We start from the raw sequence: 17,031 nt of genomic DNA on the forward strand, positions 1-17,031 counted from the left end.
GGTTTAGCATTCTGTGTTAAGAGTATAGTCCTAATGGGCAATCAAATCAGCATCTTCTGTTGTTTGGGGGAAAAGCTCTCCCAAGATGGAATTAGCTCTGAACACATGGCACCACAATTTCATTCTACACAGTACCAAAAAAGCCCTCATCTCTACCGTACTGACTTTTGTAAAACTTCAAGAGCAGGGTTACCAGCTAGGCAACTAAGAATGTGATAATATGCTTTGTGCACATTTGATTAAAATGAGTCCACGCCAAAGAGGGAAATTCAGAAGACCGCAGGTACGTCTTCTGCCTGGTTGTGGGGTTTTTTTGCAATTCTAATTTTGCAGTCAATGTACTTTCAGTCCTGGACTGTACCCACATATGTACTTTAGGTTTTCTGGCAATACCTGAGTATGCCAAACTTCTTTCAAATACTGCCAGTTAGGGAAAGATGGAAAAATACTCAGTTCCTTTAACCATGACGTGCCTTCTGATGTGATTCCTTAATGCATCTTTAGCTGTCAATAAGGAACTCAACCCTCTCTGCGTAAAATCCCCATGGAATATATATTTATATAAATTCCATAATCCCCAACCAAAATTCTATACTGAAAAGAAACAACATTTCTCTTCATCTAAATTATGCAAACTCAGCCTATTTGATTAACATGTCTTATTTTGCATAATTCATTTTAGGTTGGCTTGTCAAGGGATGAAGGAAAAATGTAAAATATTTAATACAAGATTAAGCAAGGCGATGAATCTATCTTTCCCCCACTACCCAAAGTTCTGTGGGGTCTCTTTATGGGGGCTCAAACTTCTCTCTTTTGGCACAGCAGGGTGGGGGTGGGGGTGGAAAGTAGACAGCTCCAAAGGAAACAGTACTTTACAAGAAAGATGAGGAGGACTTAAGTGATCTAATGTTATCTACAGGTCCTTACGAAGAAAGAATGCTATTAGTGAATACTGGCTCTTACTTTGGACTGAGAATATACATCCTGAATAATCAGCTGGAAGGCAAGAAAAGACCAAATGTCCAGGAAATTTAACCCCAAAGCAAAGGGAACTCACCACCAGTTACAAAATGTAGCCTGTTTAATGAATGTTATGCCTCCAACTGAGTTAGGTCAATAAATGAAGCAATAGTTTGACTGAGTTAGATCAATAAATGAAACAACTAAAGTAGTAGCTGATAAATCAACAGATTTATCAACTAATCCAATTGTTGATTAATTGATGAAGAACAGTTTTAATACATGGATTAGTCATTTTTATTTGGCGTGTTTAAGAGCAGAAGGATTTAAAAGAGAATAACAATACCCAGTTTTCCTTATGGATGGGTGTATAATGGAAGAGAGCCCTAATTCAAGCATAGTTTGCTCAACTCCTTTTAATGAATTAACCCAAATTAGCTAGTTTTAACCCAAATTAGCTAGTTTTTCACAATACACTAAATGATTTTTTTCCACAATACACTAAATGGTACAATGGTTGAATGTGCAGGATGCTAAAACCAGACAAACTACTATATTATGGCTTAGTAAATCACTGAGTTCATAAAAAATCAGACAAGATTTGAGCCAAAGACTTGGACCATTTATGTAACCTTACAACTCAAGGAGAGCAGTTGGTATATATGCCCAATAGCAAAGCTGCAAGGCATTTTCATTTTGAAGATGAATTTTACCACTGAGAAGGAATGGTGCTTTTTAAAAATAATTAAAATCACCTGCACAGAGGATCTAGTAACAGGAACATTTATCTAAAATGCAGTTAGACAACAGAGTATTGGTTAATAAAGAGGATTCTGCTATTCAACATTTTATCTGTTTATTTGCTTCCTCCTACCTTCATAATGGTTGAATTTGCAAACATGCATGCCCATGTTTAACCTGGCTGTGCTTTAGTCAGTTAGTCTAAATTTCTGGATTCATTTAACACAGAGAAACACCAGCTAACTACAGGAGCTAGCTTTGCACATATCCTAGGTTAAATAAGGTAGGCTATTAGATGAACAAAACCCAACATCTAGGTCCTATTAGGTGAACACAACCCAAGATGTAGATCCTACCCAAGTGTCAGGGTCCAGATATTCCCTCCTATCTCTAGATACTAAATGTTGCAAACTGCCAAGAAGAGGGAAAAACGAGGAAGAAAATTACAAGGAAAATTTTTGCAATGGGACATTTTCACAGCTATTTGTCTCCATGGAATGCTATGTTTCCTGTTAACGTAAAACAGAAACAAATGAAGGCAAAATGAGTCAAATCAGACATTTCAAGCATAGCAATAACTTCTGTCAAGACAGCTATACTTAGGGAAGAACAACTTAGCTTGTTTTGGGAGGCATGCTGAAATCTAGGGGAGCTGTTTTGGGTAAGTTAAAACATAGTAAGGGGAAAGCAGATAAATGAACTACTGTATAGTACAGTGTTTCTTAACCTTAGCAGCTTTAAGATGCTTAGCAGCTTTAAGATGCATGGACTTCAATTCCCAGAATTCCCCAGCCAGCCATGCTGGCTGGAGAATTCTGGGAGTCGAAGTCCACGCATCTTAAAGTCAAGGTTGAGAAACACTGGTATAGTACCTTAACTGAATAGTATTAATTTCCTCCCTCAAAATTTTTTGAAGTTGTCTGAATATGCTTGATCTAGATAAAGACTGCAGTCTTATTCCCATTTACCTGGAAGGGAGCCCCACTGAAAGAACCCGATGGTTCCAAAGTGAATTATACTTAAAATAGACCATTGAAATCAATGAGGCTCCAGTCATGACCACTAAATCCCATTATGTTTGAACCTAATCCCAAATACCTACTTTCTGGGTGAGTTACTTCAAGGGAGATACTTTCAGGCCTGCCCTATAAATATGTTTTATTGATTATGTCGCCTAATAAAATATTTTAAGGATTCCTCCCCCCCCCAGCAATTGGAAAAATGTTAGACATATTTATACAACATGAAAAACAAATATGCTATTCTTCTTTCATATAAGTCAAACAAACGTATGAAGAGTGAAATGAAGCAGGTTCTATTAAGTTCAGTGTAGCTTATTCAGAGGCAAGCTGGAGTATGATTCCACCACTTGATTTGCCAGAAAATATTCTAATTCCTGGTTGTCATTTTTTTCCCATGAAAAGACAATGTAACTGCTCACCAAAACTAGGTAAGTGATACAAAGTCTTTTCAGGGTGACATCCAAATTGGGGAACACTTCATAGTACCATTGTTGCTAAGCCAAGGAATGGTATTACAGGCCACATTCCAAAACGTGATAGACTGAAGTTTTTATTTTATTTACAGTTACATGTGATTAAAATTAAATATCCTTAATATGATTACTATCCCTCAGTTTCTATTTCCCCCTACTACCACATTCAGAATCATACGAAGTTAACCAATATTCAAGGTTTGGGAGGCCTGCAGTTAGCTGTGGGGCTTCAGATTGGGCACTTCTGTCCTGTGGGAATATTTGGAAGTTCTCAACTCTCTATCTGGGGAAATCATACTTATCCACCACCACCATTCCACTGCAGTGTGAAATGATACGATCTGGGGAAAGCACAGTCATGTGATTTGGCTGATGTTGTGAGTCAGGCCAGCGAGAGAAAGCCAGTGTTGACAATCACTGCATGTGCTTAAGGCCACTTATACATGTTACTTAGGAATGCAGTTTAGAGTTATTTAAACGCACACACACACGCACACTTGTATTAATCTGGGTGGGGATGGGGCACGTTTGGGCAAAGTGAGCATGTCACACCATCTTCCCTTCCAGTTCATCACACTGTATAATTAGCCTGCCCAACCGTGCTGTTTCATCTTGACAAAATGCAAACAGTTGTCCAGGAGAACTGCTACAACTTTCTGCTTTTGTCTCCTCCTGCTTCCCCCCTCCCCAACTCTTTCTCCAAGTCCTTGAACCCAGTCCTCCCAGGGGGTGGGCCTCCAAGCTGGGGGCTTCACAGCTGCTGAAATGACAACTCCTATCAGCAACTCCTTAACGATGGGAGTTACCATGAACAAATGGCTATGAAACATATTTCCCCCATCACACCCCAACACACAGTGCCTATTATTTCAAAATCTCTAGCCAAGGCTTTGCATATCATCAGCAGATCAAAGAAACAAGGGTTCCCTTTCACCGAAGTTTACCTAACTGAGGATTCCGCCTCAAAGAGTGGCCAGCCAGATATTGTCCAGAACTTCACAAGAAATGCCCAGATCAGTCTAAAATGACATCTGTGTCAACATGACATTCAAATATTAGTCCGTTCTGTCTCCATTTTTCACTATTTAAATTGAAGAACCCCACACAGTAATAGAGTCTGCACCTGTCACCTGTCACTTTCTCTAAGGCAACGTTGCCTTACACACGCACCTTTCTATACAACATTCTCAGATAGTCACTTCTTCATATGGAGTGGTTCTGCGTAGATGCTATGGGCAATTCTGTGTAACAACATAGGGCAGCTTTCCTCAATCATGAATCTACCCAATTCTTTTTTAAAGCCACCCAGGTTGATGGCCATTATCACAGCAAAACAGCACAATGCATTCCACAGGTTAATTAAGTGCTGCGTGAAGAGGTACATTCTTTTGTCTGTCCTAAACCTCCTTCCAGTCGACCTCGGTGGATGACCTATTGCTTTCTGCCCACTTTTACCATGCCAGGCCTGATTTTCAACCACGATCGTGTCCTGACCTGTTGCTTCCCCCCCCCCCTAAACTAAGTGTCCTTGTTTAGTTTTGGCTCATAAGCAAGGTGTTTGAGTCTTTTTGGGTCGTCCTCATCTCAGTTGTCAAAGAGGAACAGAGCGAGAGAGTCAGACATATCAATCCCTCTCTTTTCTTCCTTGACAGGTTTTATCCTGTCACCCAACACACACAGCATGGAGGGCCATGATGAAATTGGAAAAGCACGCAGAGATAAAGATCAGTCTCCAGTTAAGGCAGACACTTCCTGCCCCTCTACAGATGCCAAAGGGCTCGAGCCACCCTCCTAAGGGAGAGATGAGTCACCTGGGAGGGAGGAGGGGGACCAGCCCATGCCAGATGTTCCACGAAGCTGCCTGGGACCCACAAGCTCACAGAGTCTCAATTGTACCTCAAGCATCTGCTTTCAGTCACGGGTGAAAAATGCAGGCACCAGCAGATGCCAGAAGTCTTCCCGCCATGGCCCACCAGTCTGCCCGGAGCTTAATGCGTCGATCCATCCAGTCAGCAGATGTGTGTCACTGCTACGCAAGTCAGGGCTGGTTGGAAAACCTTTAAAAAGGCAGAAAGGGAACGAGGGAGAAAACTCCAGTGACCTAAACCAGACACTGCAAGAACTGAATAGCAGAACGCCCTGGTGGGTTTCAGGGATGCGGCAATTCTAATGGTGGAAGATGTTGATTTGCGGGGGTGGGGGGAGGAAAAGTCTTCAACCACATAATATTGTTACAAGCTCTAATTCAGGGGCTTGGGGGAGGTTACGTATTTCTGTTTTTCAGCTTCTGAGGGCTGCAGGGGGCAGAAATGGTAAAGTCACTCCCGAATATCTTTCTCTTCTGTACGGGTGGGGTCCAAGCACAAAGTATGTTAATTTTTGTTTTAATCCATTCAATTGTGTCCAATTCTTGGAGACTGCCTGGACAAGTCTTGCAGTTTTCTTGGCAAGGTTTTTCAGAAGTGGTTTGCCATTGCCTCCTTCCTAGGGTTGAGAGAAAGTGACTGGCCCAAGGTTACCCAGCTGGCTTCATGTCTAAGGCAGGACTAGAAGGCACGGTCTCCTGGTTTCTAGCCTGATGCCTCAACCACTACACCAAACTGGCTCTCATGTTAAATGTAGTGAAGCTTTAATGCACCAATTTTGTACTTGTAGGAGAAGCAAATGAAGATAAAAGATTATGTCCCTGAAAATCAGGGGTTTTATATCCAAATTCCCATGGACTGGGCCTGCCCTGGGTGGAGGGGTGCAAAATAAAAAAATAAGTTTGTGGGTTTCTCACCCTCACTTTAATTCTGTTCACCATCAGGTCATCTGCTGAACTCATTAAAAGAAAAAAAAACTAAATGGTTTTTATTTTTTCATGCTGGGAGCAAACCCAAACACAGTTGCATAGCCTCCTTAATAAGAATTACAGTATTACAGAATTCTGTAATTACAGCCCAGATTTCATCTATTCTTCCCATGCCACCCTGGGGCTCGGCTTCATCTGGCATTTAACAAGAGTAGCAATCTGCAGTTAACAGAAACCAGCCTTTCTCCAAACTTGTGCCCTCCAGAAGTGTTAGACTACAACTCCCATAACTCACCCTCCCCAGCCAGCAGAGCCTATGGGGGAGGTCTGGCCCAGAACATCAGTCAAATCAAAGAGCAGCTTCTTTACAGAATGCAAAACATGGTTTATCGACGGAACTTCCTCCGGGGCGATGCTGAAACTGAAGGACAAGAGTGGAGATTTTGGACTGAAATACTAAACTGTAAATATGGAGGCACCTGAACTGATTCGATGCAGAAAGAGACATTCAGTGCTGTATGGAGATTTGATCAAATTGCCTTTGAATCAAATCTCTGAAGCTTTGCACAGTTTTGGCATTGAACATGTAAATGTAGAAGAAATGTTTATAATGTCACAGTCTCAACTCCATCGGTGTGTCTTATTCACTTGATGTTGGAGGGGGGGGGCAAATTTCCCCACATACCTGTACAGAATGTTTTTGTTCATGGTACCATCAGGTGCTTGGCAGATCCACAGTGGTAGATATCTTTTACTCCCATGTAGGAGCTGTCAGCCCAGAAGTATGAGCCAACTAAAGTTTCCTTGGAGTTCCGACTTAGACTTCCATTTATCATTTAATTGATAAGGTGTTGTCCAAGCTATGGATGGATGGATGGATGCAGTGCAAGTGCAAGTGCAAGCACGCACACACACACACATCTACCTCTCTTCTGGGCTGTCCTGGAAATTGAAACATCTCCTTTCTGACAGGGCAAGACAGAGAAATAGATGTAGCACAAGTCCTTTCTTTCTTTTTTTAAAAATCAAACATCTAAGCTTTTTAGCACTCAAGAGCAAACTGTGTAAGATGCACCTGTTCACTCTACCGCCAATACTTTTGAAATGGGCTGCTTGGGTCTAATTGATAAAGCTGCAAAGGGAAGCATTCCTGGGACAAATGCATCGCTATAAAAGGAACCCCCCTCCCCACAAAACCTGGAATCTATTCTGGGCAGCGCAGTGTTGTGTTAAGGGTCCTCATCTGTTAAAAACACCCAGGCCTTGGAAGGAATATTGATGGCAGAGAAGGGTCTCTTTTGTACACCAAGAGGGCCTTCTTCAGCTCTGGCCCTTAGCAAATGCATTACTTGTTCCATTTAGGCCCTGGGAGCTAGAAAAGGCAGGTTTATTCTCCTCCACATTTATCATCAGAAGTCTTCACCCTTGCCATAAGAATGGGATTGGCTGCTTTAGACATTTTGCAGCAAAGGGTGACCTCTGTCCTGCCCCCCTAAATCAATCTGCACAATATCTAAAGCTAACCAAGGGATCCATCTTTGGCTGTAACAGGAGAAGAACAAGGAAGAAAATAATCAGCAATGCACGGATTGCTAATACAATTGTCAGCCTTGTCAGGAAGTCCAGATAGGAAGCACGCCCAGATGAACTAATTCTACTTTATAGTAAGGTTACACTAACAGAATCTTGCAAGTCTGAAAGTACATTTCTCCCCCATCACCTTTACAGCCCAAGAAACTAGGGAGGGTCCCTTCTGAGATTCCCTTCTTTTGCCCCACCCACATTCCTTCTGCAGGCTCAGCTGCCCCTTATCTGACTGTTCCCCTGGCTTGTGGCTCTTCCTCCTGTCTCCCAAAGTCATTCCTGCATACCATTACAACAGTACCATGAATCTGCTCTCTGAGTCCAGCAAGTGGCTTCAACCAAAGTAGAGCCAATCCTGGGGACTTTTCTGCCCTTACAAAAGGTTGCTTCATAGGTTTGGACACAAGCAGAAAACTGCCCTTCTAAAAGACTGCTCTTTTTAAAAAAAAAAAAAAACATAAAAACAAAGGGCATATGATAAGATGCAGATATTTGCTTCCACCTGCTAGACTGTGAGAGAAGAAACTTTTCTCCTATCAAATACGGTCAATTAAATACTCTTGAAGAGCAGATTTCAAATATATGATCAAATACCATTGCATGCCAGTTTTATTTATTTATTCAATTTGTATAGCCACCCAACTCAAACCAGTGACTCTGGGTGGCAAACAATCATAAAACAAATTAAAACAGTTAAACATAATACAAAAAAAGTAAATACAAATAGCAGCCAAGAGATATTATAATCCATCGGTGTCAGCACAACCAGGAAATGTGGCCCTTCACATACTTCACATGTACAATTGTCAAATATAACATATCATTGCAGATCATTTATCCAGTACAGGCAAAATTCCCTGCCCCCTAGTTAACAAATGCTAAATGCCACTGCACTAGTATTTTAATCAATAAATATAAAAACCCACAATTTGTGAAGCACCAAACACTCGGTCCAGAAGAATTGTTCCCAATAAATAAAGGAATGAATAAATAAAACCACTAAAGATATTACACACCAAATACTAAAATCCAGTTTCACCGAACACTCAAACAGCTATCAAATGCTTGGTGAATATTCAGCAAATATTTTGGCCATTAAAGAATATTTGGTATCAAACAAATCAAATTTATCTTATGCTTTCATGAGGATCCCTCCCAGGCAACTTGAACAAAAGTAGGCAGAAAGACTGTAGATGGGCCTTGTGACTTTTTTTTTTAATCTGTTCATTTGTGTCCAATTCTCGGAGACTGCCTGGACAAGTCCCTGCAGTTTCCTTGGCAAGGATTTTCAGAAGTGGTTTGCCATTGCCTCCTTCCTAGGGCTGAGAGAGAGGGACTGGCCCAAGGTCACCCAGCTGGCTTTGTGCCCAAGGCAGGACTAGAACTCACAGCCTCCTGGTTTCTAGCCTGATGTCTTAACCACCACACCAAACTGACTCTCTTGCTGTACCTATTTGTTTTTCTTTTTTCTTTTTTCTTTCTGTAAAACTTCATTAAGTTTCAACAAGAGATAAAATATAAAGAAACAGAAAAAAAAAGAATTAAGAAGAAAAGACCAGAGAGAACAAAGTTAAGAGTGCAGAAAAGAAAAAGAAAAAAAAGAAAAGAAAAGAATGTTGGCTGTTATTCTTGAACGAGGGTATGCCTGCTTTCAAATGTACATGTGAATATAAATGTTAGAGAAAAGGGGACCTGGCCAAAGTTGAGATCAGCAGAATCTCTCATCCTTATCTGGATCAAAGTACATACACTCATGCCTGCTCTTTTATATGAATGAATGTGACAGAGACCAGAGGGAGAAATTGCTAAGGCTTTTTCTTTTCAAGCAGAAGTTACAGACAGACAGACAGACAGACAGACAGACAGACAGACGGAAAGAAGGAAGGAAGGAAGGAAGGAAGGAAAGAAAGAAAGAAAGAAAGAAAGAAAGAAAGAAAGAAAGAAAGAAAGATCTTTAATTAAGATATCAGAAGACCCTTTAAAAATTCATCCTTTGAACTGTTCAGTGAGAGTCTGGTGTTGCCACTGTTCCCAGAGGGCTGCATCTGGCATCTCAGATCAAACACTGCATAATGTCCAGATGTGTAAGCTGTCACTTGGGGAGTAAACACTTAGTGATGGACAATGTGTTAATAACAGCTTTGTACCCCTGAAGGTTACCACTAGTCAAACCAAGATAATAGCCATGAGCAAAAATTACTCAGAGGATAACACAGAAGAAGCCTGGGGATTTAGGGGTTGGGTTTTTCAGATGTTTCTCATTGCCACTTGATCCCCCTTGGTAGGTTGTTGTTGTTGTTGTTGTTGTTGTTTGCTGTCGACTCATGGCGACCCTATGCATATGCTTTTTGCAGGGAGTTTAGAGGCAAAGACACGGAATTGGTAGCCCTGGCCAAATGTTATGCCCAATTCCACAGCCAATACAGGAACATAGCAGCAAAAGTCAGCATGCTGAAAACAGAAGACTTCCTTTTGGGACAAAAAAAAAGTTTATAGACCTTTATAATGTTTATAATCCACCTTGTTCCAAAGGTTCAAGTTCTGCCAGGAAGACCATGAATATGGTTGCCAAGTTAAATAACTGCAGCTTTAAAAAAACCCAATAAGTTTCTAGCCCTTATGCTTGTCAAGAGAATGAAAGCACATGAACAGTGTCTGCTGAGAAGCAATTTTTGGGACAGGGTAGGGGTTTCGACGTACTGTTGACAGCTGCTATAATTAACAGAAACATTGTGAAAATAATTGGTTATCCAGTTGTCTGCCTAACTAGCTAATACAGGGTTTCTCTGCCAGGGTTCCGTGGCACCCTAGGGCTCTGCGAGAGGTCACTAGGGGTTCCCTGGGAGATCATGATTTATTTAAAAATTTATTTCACATTTGGGCAACTTCACATTAAAGCAGTGTCATTCTTTATTTTTAGTTTAAGAACACTGTCAATGCACTGTTAATGCAGGCCTACCCATGAAATGAATGTAATAATTTTGTAACTTCTGGCCTGTATTTAAGCCTGAATGTGCAGGGGTTCCCCAAAGCCTGAAAAATATTTCAAGGGTTCATCCAGGGTCAAAAGGTTGAGAAAGGCTGAGCTAATGAGTTACAAAATCCAGCTCACCCATCACAAAACCCGGGCTTCTGGCTGCAGAATTTTACACAGCAATCCTCATTTCTATCATGGTATCAGTTTTGCCTCTCTCCTTCTACTCCCCCCCATTTTTTAAAAAAAACTTTTGCATGGAAACTGCTGTCCTTTGCTTCAGTGCATTTCCAGCATAGTACGCCCACCTGCTTTACAAATGCAATTACACATGTTGCATGGTGTACATGGAAAATCATCTCTATTATGGCAATCCTATGGGCTGTAGTGTGTTTCACCAGCCTTGTGCACTTGCTGTCCTAAAGCTCAGCTTTGCCCTCTGAGCATCCACCCCCTCTGGTTTTGGACAGTGCAAACCTCTGCATTCTTCTTCTGAAGCAACTAAAGAGTACAGATTTAGCTTGGGAGCTACCCAGGTCCTAGCAGGCTGGGGGAGTGCGATGGCTTGAAAGTTGATGAGAACAGCCCTAATGATCTAGCAAGGAAGCAAGTTGATGCCCGCCTGTCTATTCTACCTGTGAGCAAGACCAGGTGTTGGCAGTGGGACAAAGCAGCCTATTGTATTATTATCATCATCATCATCATCATCATCATCATCATCATCAACATGATGACGGAGGATCCTTTGAAACTGACAGGTGGGACTGTAAATTCTTCAGTGCATAACACACATGGGTGGGGGTTGTTTTGTTATGGTGGTTTATAATGTTGTGCAAACCCAGCCAGTTGTGACTTATCAAGTAAGCCATTGTTCAGCAAACCTTGGCTTAGTGCAACATGCAAACTCAATCACTCTTTTGGAAGGGGAAGAACTTGGAGAAATAAGTCCATAAAGAGTTCAATAGCAAGAGAGAGCCCAAAAGAGGTTTAAAGAGAAAAGGGCACTTCTGTCCAGCATGTTAGAATGCTGAAAGAGAAGGGAACATTTCACAGCTGCTTCAGAGATTATCCATCTAGGAGACACTAAACTTCAGTTACTTTTCCACAGCTTACAGACTTGACTCTTCATATGGGGACTGTTGTAAATTGTCATCATTTATTGTTATTTTAGACCAGTCATTGAACAAAATAAAGATCGGCTCTCCAGGAGAAAAGAACGATCCTATTAATTAAGTAGGCAATATCATATTGCTGACTCAGAAACTAAGTAATGTTGGGCTTGATTAAGACTTAGGATGGGAGGTCAACAAAGTACATTTGGACTGTGGGCTAAGCTAAAAAGTTGAGAAACATCCCCAAGGTGGTTAGGGTAAACCAATTCCCTTTTGTTGCCAAGAAAACTGCACAGCATCACCAGGACCTGAGGTTGGCTCTAAGACATATTTTCTTGCCAGAGATGGCAAGTATGAGGCCCTTTTAAAATTTGATTGGCTCCATCATCAGTAATCCAGGTGTCCTCTGCTCCGTCAGGTCCACCAGTCCCAGTGGATACCAACTCATGCTCAATGGCAACCTTTCTTAACCAAGTACTCTTGAAATGGGTTGGAATCCCAACTCAGTTCTCCATCTAGTCCATTCCATTGATGGTCCTGAATTCAACCTGCATCCAATTGCCCTTTATATATAGAACTGGGAGAGGAGATATTTCTTGGATCATTCCTGATTCTTGTCCAATTAATTCAACACCCCCAAACTGATATAAAAAACACAAAGCTGCAGCATTCCTGTTAATGACTGTCCAGTTTATTTGAAAGAAGTGCGATGACTGCATCCATCAAGAAGTTCCTTCTCAGGTTCAAGCAAATCCTTCAATGCTTGTAAAACTTAATCCTGTGTTCTGGGAAAGCTAAAAACTGTTGCCCTCTCCTAAGCAACAGGCCCTTACATCTTTGCTGTTCAGGTATGTGACAAGATATTATTAAGATGTACACTTTTAGGCTGTCCTCTCTGCATCATTTGATGGCATTGGTGGGTGTGGAAGAAACATGTTTCATGAATCATGCAGAAGAATTCCTAACTCAGCAGCAACGTTATTTCTGGCATTATTCCTCACCACATCATACTAACCATAATTTGCTTAACTATGGCTTATTGACTAAATCACAACTGCCTTGGTGCATAGAATACAGTAAGCCATAATCCCATGGTTCACATTACCCACTGCTCAAAGTTGGGGAAGCAAAAAGTCTGGCCTGGGGACCACATTCAGCCTGCTAGCATCTCTTTTGGAGCCCCAGCACCATCCCAGAATGGACAGACCAAACCATTTTGACCCTTTTATTCAACTGAAGAAGAGTAGGAGCAAAATGGGTCCTGGGTCACCACTTATAATTCTTAATGACCCCCAGAAGCTGCTCTTACCCCATCCATTTTGGGGTGTGCCTTCATCATGTGAGCTTTGGTGCAGCTCTTACATTGATGGATGTTCTGCATCTCTGTCTTAGCCAAAACTAAGCAAACTAAGCAAATATTAACATTAGGGCATGTGTCTTGCACTGGTCCAGGCACAGCATTAGCCAAAAGTCTCCCCAAAATAGAAAAATACCTGCAGGGATTGACTTGGGAGATAAGGTCCTGTTCAAATTAAGACGCTTCAACTGAAATACAAATCAGAGCTACAAAAGGATTCAAAACATCAGAAAATTAAAAATTATAGGAGAACCATTCCAAACTTGCCTCAAGTCCTGGGTGTGTAATTATTGTGGAGTCTCAATTACTTAAAAAGAAAAAAAGAAAAAGAATCTTATTGAAGTGTATCTATTCAGGCACTGCATTATCCCTAGGGGGCGGGGGGAACTAATGAAGGACAATAGCTCAGCAGGAAGTAATCTGCTTTATACACAGAAGGTCTTAGGTTCATAGACCCAACGTCCCCAGATAGGCTGGGGAAAATTCCTACCTGAATCCTTGGATAGTGTCAACAGGATTGGATTAGACAGATCAAAGTTTTGGCTGCTCATAAGGTAGCTAAGACAATCTGGTGATGAAACCTGTTGTGATGAGTTTTCATAACTTTATCATTGATACTTTGATTATGTGCCATCAAGTTGGCATCGGCTCTTAGCAACCACATAGATTTTCTCCATGATGATCTGTCCCTAACGTGGTCCTTCACATCTTCCAATGGTGCACCCATCGCCACTGTAATTATTGATACTTAAGACATTTTATAACAACAACAACTAGTAGTATTAATTAAAAGCGGACGAGGACCACTACAGGTGTGGGAAGGAACTTTAGTAACCAGCTTCTACCATGGTCCCAAATGGAAGGAGATGGTGTCCTGGAACTTGTCACTCAAAATGGGAAGAAAATCATCAGACCCTTCCCATACCACTTGGGCAAATAAATACCTCCCTTTTGTCCTGGAAGCACATCAGTCAACAGCAGGTGAATCTCTCTGGAGACAGAATTCCGATGCTAAGGTGCCGCCACAGAAAAGGCTCTGCCTCAACTCATTACCTGTTTTCACTCACAGGGCAAAAGGACCTATTAAGTGTAGAAGAGTAAGGAGTTGGCCTTGAAGAATGAATTCAGTGACTGTATTTTAAATATCAGTTTGGCCAGGATAGACAGGAGAGGGTGAAGAAAAGACTCAAGTTTGCCCTGTCTTGATTCTTTTTAGCATAAGGCAAGAGAGACAGAATCTCTGTCAGGCTTTCAACATTCTGTTATTATATCCGGTAACAACAGAGGTCCTGTATTTCCTTTGGTGTCTGTTTCCCGGCATGGTTTACCTCAGCAGGTGGACACTAAGAGCATATGCACCTTGATCACAGAAGCGTGTCCAAGTGCAGTAGTTCATTATCCTCAATATAAATGAATAGCATCAATACATTGAAGAATGGAAGGACAGGAAATGCATTTGGGGAGATCCATTGGGACCAAATCTATTTCTTCCCCCAAGCACCCTATCCATGGAAACGCAGTTGATTTAAATATGCACAATTCTATCCATTCATTGGCATGGTCTGGTCATCCTGAATTGTCTTTTTTAGGACGTAATGGAGCACCACAGATGTTGGGAGCGGATTGTTATTTAGCTAAATCTATATTTAAACTGGATACACTGTGATAAGAATTAAGGATTCGATCCTACTAGGACCTTTTCCCTTGACTGAGCCATATCGCCAACTCCGGTTTGAAGGCCACTATGGATACTGAACTGGATTGCTAAAAGTGAGCAAACGGCAATATGGTGCACATGCAAGACGACCAACATGAATTGGTCAAGATGGCTGAGTCGATGTCTGAGATAACCTCTGAGAAGCGATGTCATGCATTTTCGATGTTACATTGGCATGTTTTCTTACATTGGGACATTATATGTATTTCTACTTTATTTTTGTTTGCTTCACTGTGAATCACTTAGAGTCCTAGGAAATGGATGGCACATAAATGTTTGAATCAATCAATCAATTATAGCTTAAATTAACAAGCCCACACATGGAAAGGATTGCACTTTTCCTAGCTAATCAATTCAAAGGTTAGAAATTGCCTAATGACCCAGCAGGTATAAATCAATTTGCTATGTTACTCACTTTATTGATTCATCTGATACTCAACAATGTGTAAATGATACCTTCATAGTGTGTAAGTATGCAATACCTTTGCATTTATGGATTGTATTATGTGATCCTATAAAGCTAGTAATATTTGGTATCATGATATTTATCTTTTATTCCTTTTATTCTTTTAATCTTTTATTGCATTCTGGGGAAAGAAAGAAAGAAAGAAAGAAAGAAAGAGGGAGGGAGGGAGGGAGATAGATCACAAAGCAGCATCGAAGGGATATAAAGATTTTGATCTCTATGATCTTAGTATTTTTAATTGCATGTGTGTTAGCAAGCTTGTCAAGACTTGAGGAGTACAATATATGTTCCCTGGTGTTATTTTCCCATAGACAAGATCATCTTAAAAACCACAAAGCCACCTGGCATTAACCTGAGTTGGAAAAGAGATAGAAAACTGCACCATGTATTCAGAAAGAAACTGAACAATTTGGACATTATTCCACAATAGAAATCCAGACCCTGGTACTATGGGGTGCCCATTCGGATACAGTAGAACCAGTTCAAGAGCAGTTTGATTGAGAGAGGAGATTCCAGCCCTGCCATCCTTCTGTCCTGCTGCTCCCATGTTTGTTTGCTGATTACAGTTGGGTTAGACACAGCAGTGGTTTTTTTAGCTGGGGTCTGCTGAAACACATCAAGAAAGTATATGCCTGCATCAGCTCTTCACAACCTGTCACAGTTCACTTGAAAGTGATGCTTCCATGCAAAATCGCACTTGATTTCTATATAGGTATGATCTATCATTAGCATAGCTTTGAAATTTTAGACCCCAGTAGGCAGAGTATGCTTAATATTGGGATAGGAGGGAACAGCAAGCAGAATGATCTCTAGCAGGTGGGGCTTTGTCATTCATGAGGGTAGGCCAGGATTTTCTCTCCCCCCCCCGCCTCCCCAGTCTGGGGTGTGCTGCTAATTTGTTAAGAAGGGGCTGTGCAGTCTTGATGGACTGGAAACACAAAGACATGCTGTTTCTATCGCTTCTCTTTTTTTGCAGCTCATCGGGAGCCGGGTTAGTTGAGAAAGGTGAGGGTGATTAATGCCACTAGATGACAAGGTGCAAGCTCATTCTCTTGGAGGTGTTCCTCAAGAGCTACCCTACCTGGCATTACTTACACAGGATCAAAATGCAGCCCTCAAGGTGTATTCCTTATTTCCTTTGGCCCTGCAGATATACCCGGGCTTCTGTGAGTGGATCCCTCCTCAGAGTTGCTCTCCACATTATCATGCCATCTTCTGTAATTGCAATGTTCAATTTTATCAGACTGTTTCTTTTTTAACAAGGGGCTCTGATAATCTTCCCAAAATTAACAAGCCGCGGGTTAAACCGCTGAGCTGTCGATCAGAAGGTCGGCGGTTCGAAACCGCGCGGCGGGGTGAGCTCCCGTTGCTCGTCCCAGCTCCTGCTCACCTAGCAGTTCGAAAACATGCAAATGTGAGTAGATCAATAGGTACCGCTTCGGCAGGAAGGTAACGGCGTTCCGAGTCGTCATGCTGGCCACATGACCCGGAAGTGTCTATGACAACGCCGGCTCCAAGGCTTAGAAACGGAGATGAGCACCGCCCCCTAGAGTCGGATTCGACTGGACTTTACGTCAAGGGAAACCTTTACCTTTACCTTTACCTCTAGCATACTCATGGGAGGAGTAGGTATCTTCTTTGTATACCCAGCTTTTTGGAAATTGCAGTGAAGGTATTCCATGATAGATTGATTATGGGTCATCAAGTTGGTGTCGACTCTTAGCAACCACATAGATATATTTCTTCCATGGCGATCTGTCCCTAACCTGGTCCTTCAGGTCTTCCAATGGTGTACCCATCACTATTATAACTGAGCCCAGCATCAGAGCCT

The sequence above is a fragment of the Candoia aspera genome, chromosome 13 (assembly GCF_035149785.1).
Source record: "Candoia aspera isolate rCanAsp1 chromosome 13, rCanAsp1.hap2, whole genome shotgun sequence".
NCBI lineage: Eukaryota > Metazoa > Chordata > Lepidosauria > Squamata > Boidae > Candoia > Candoia aspera.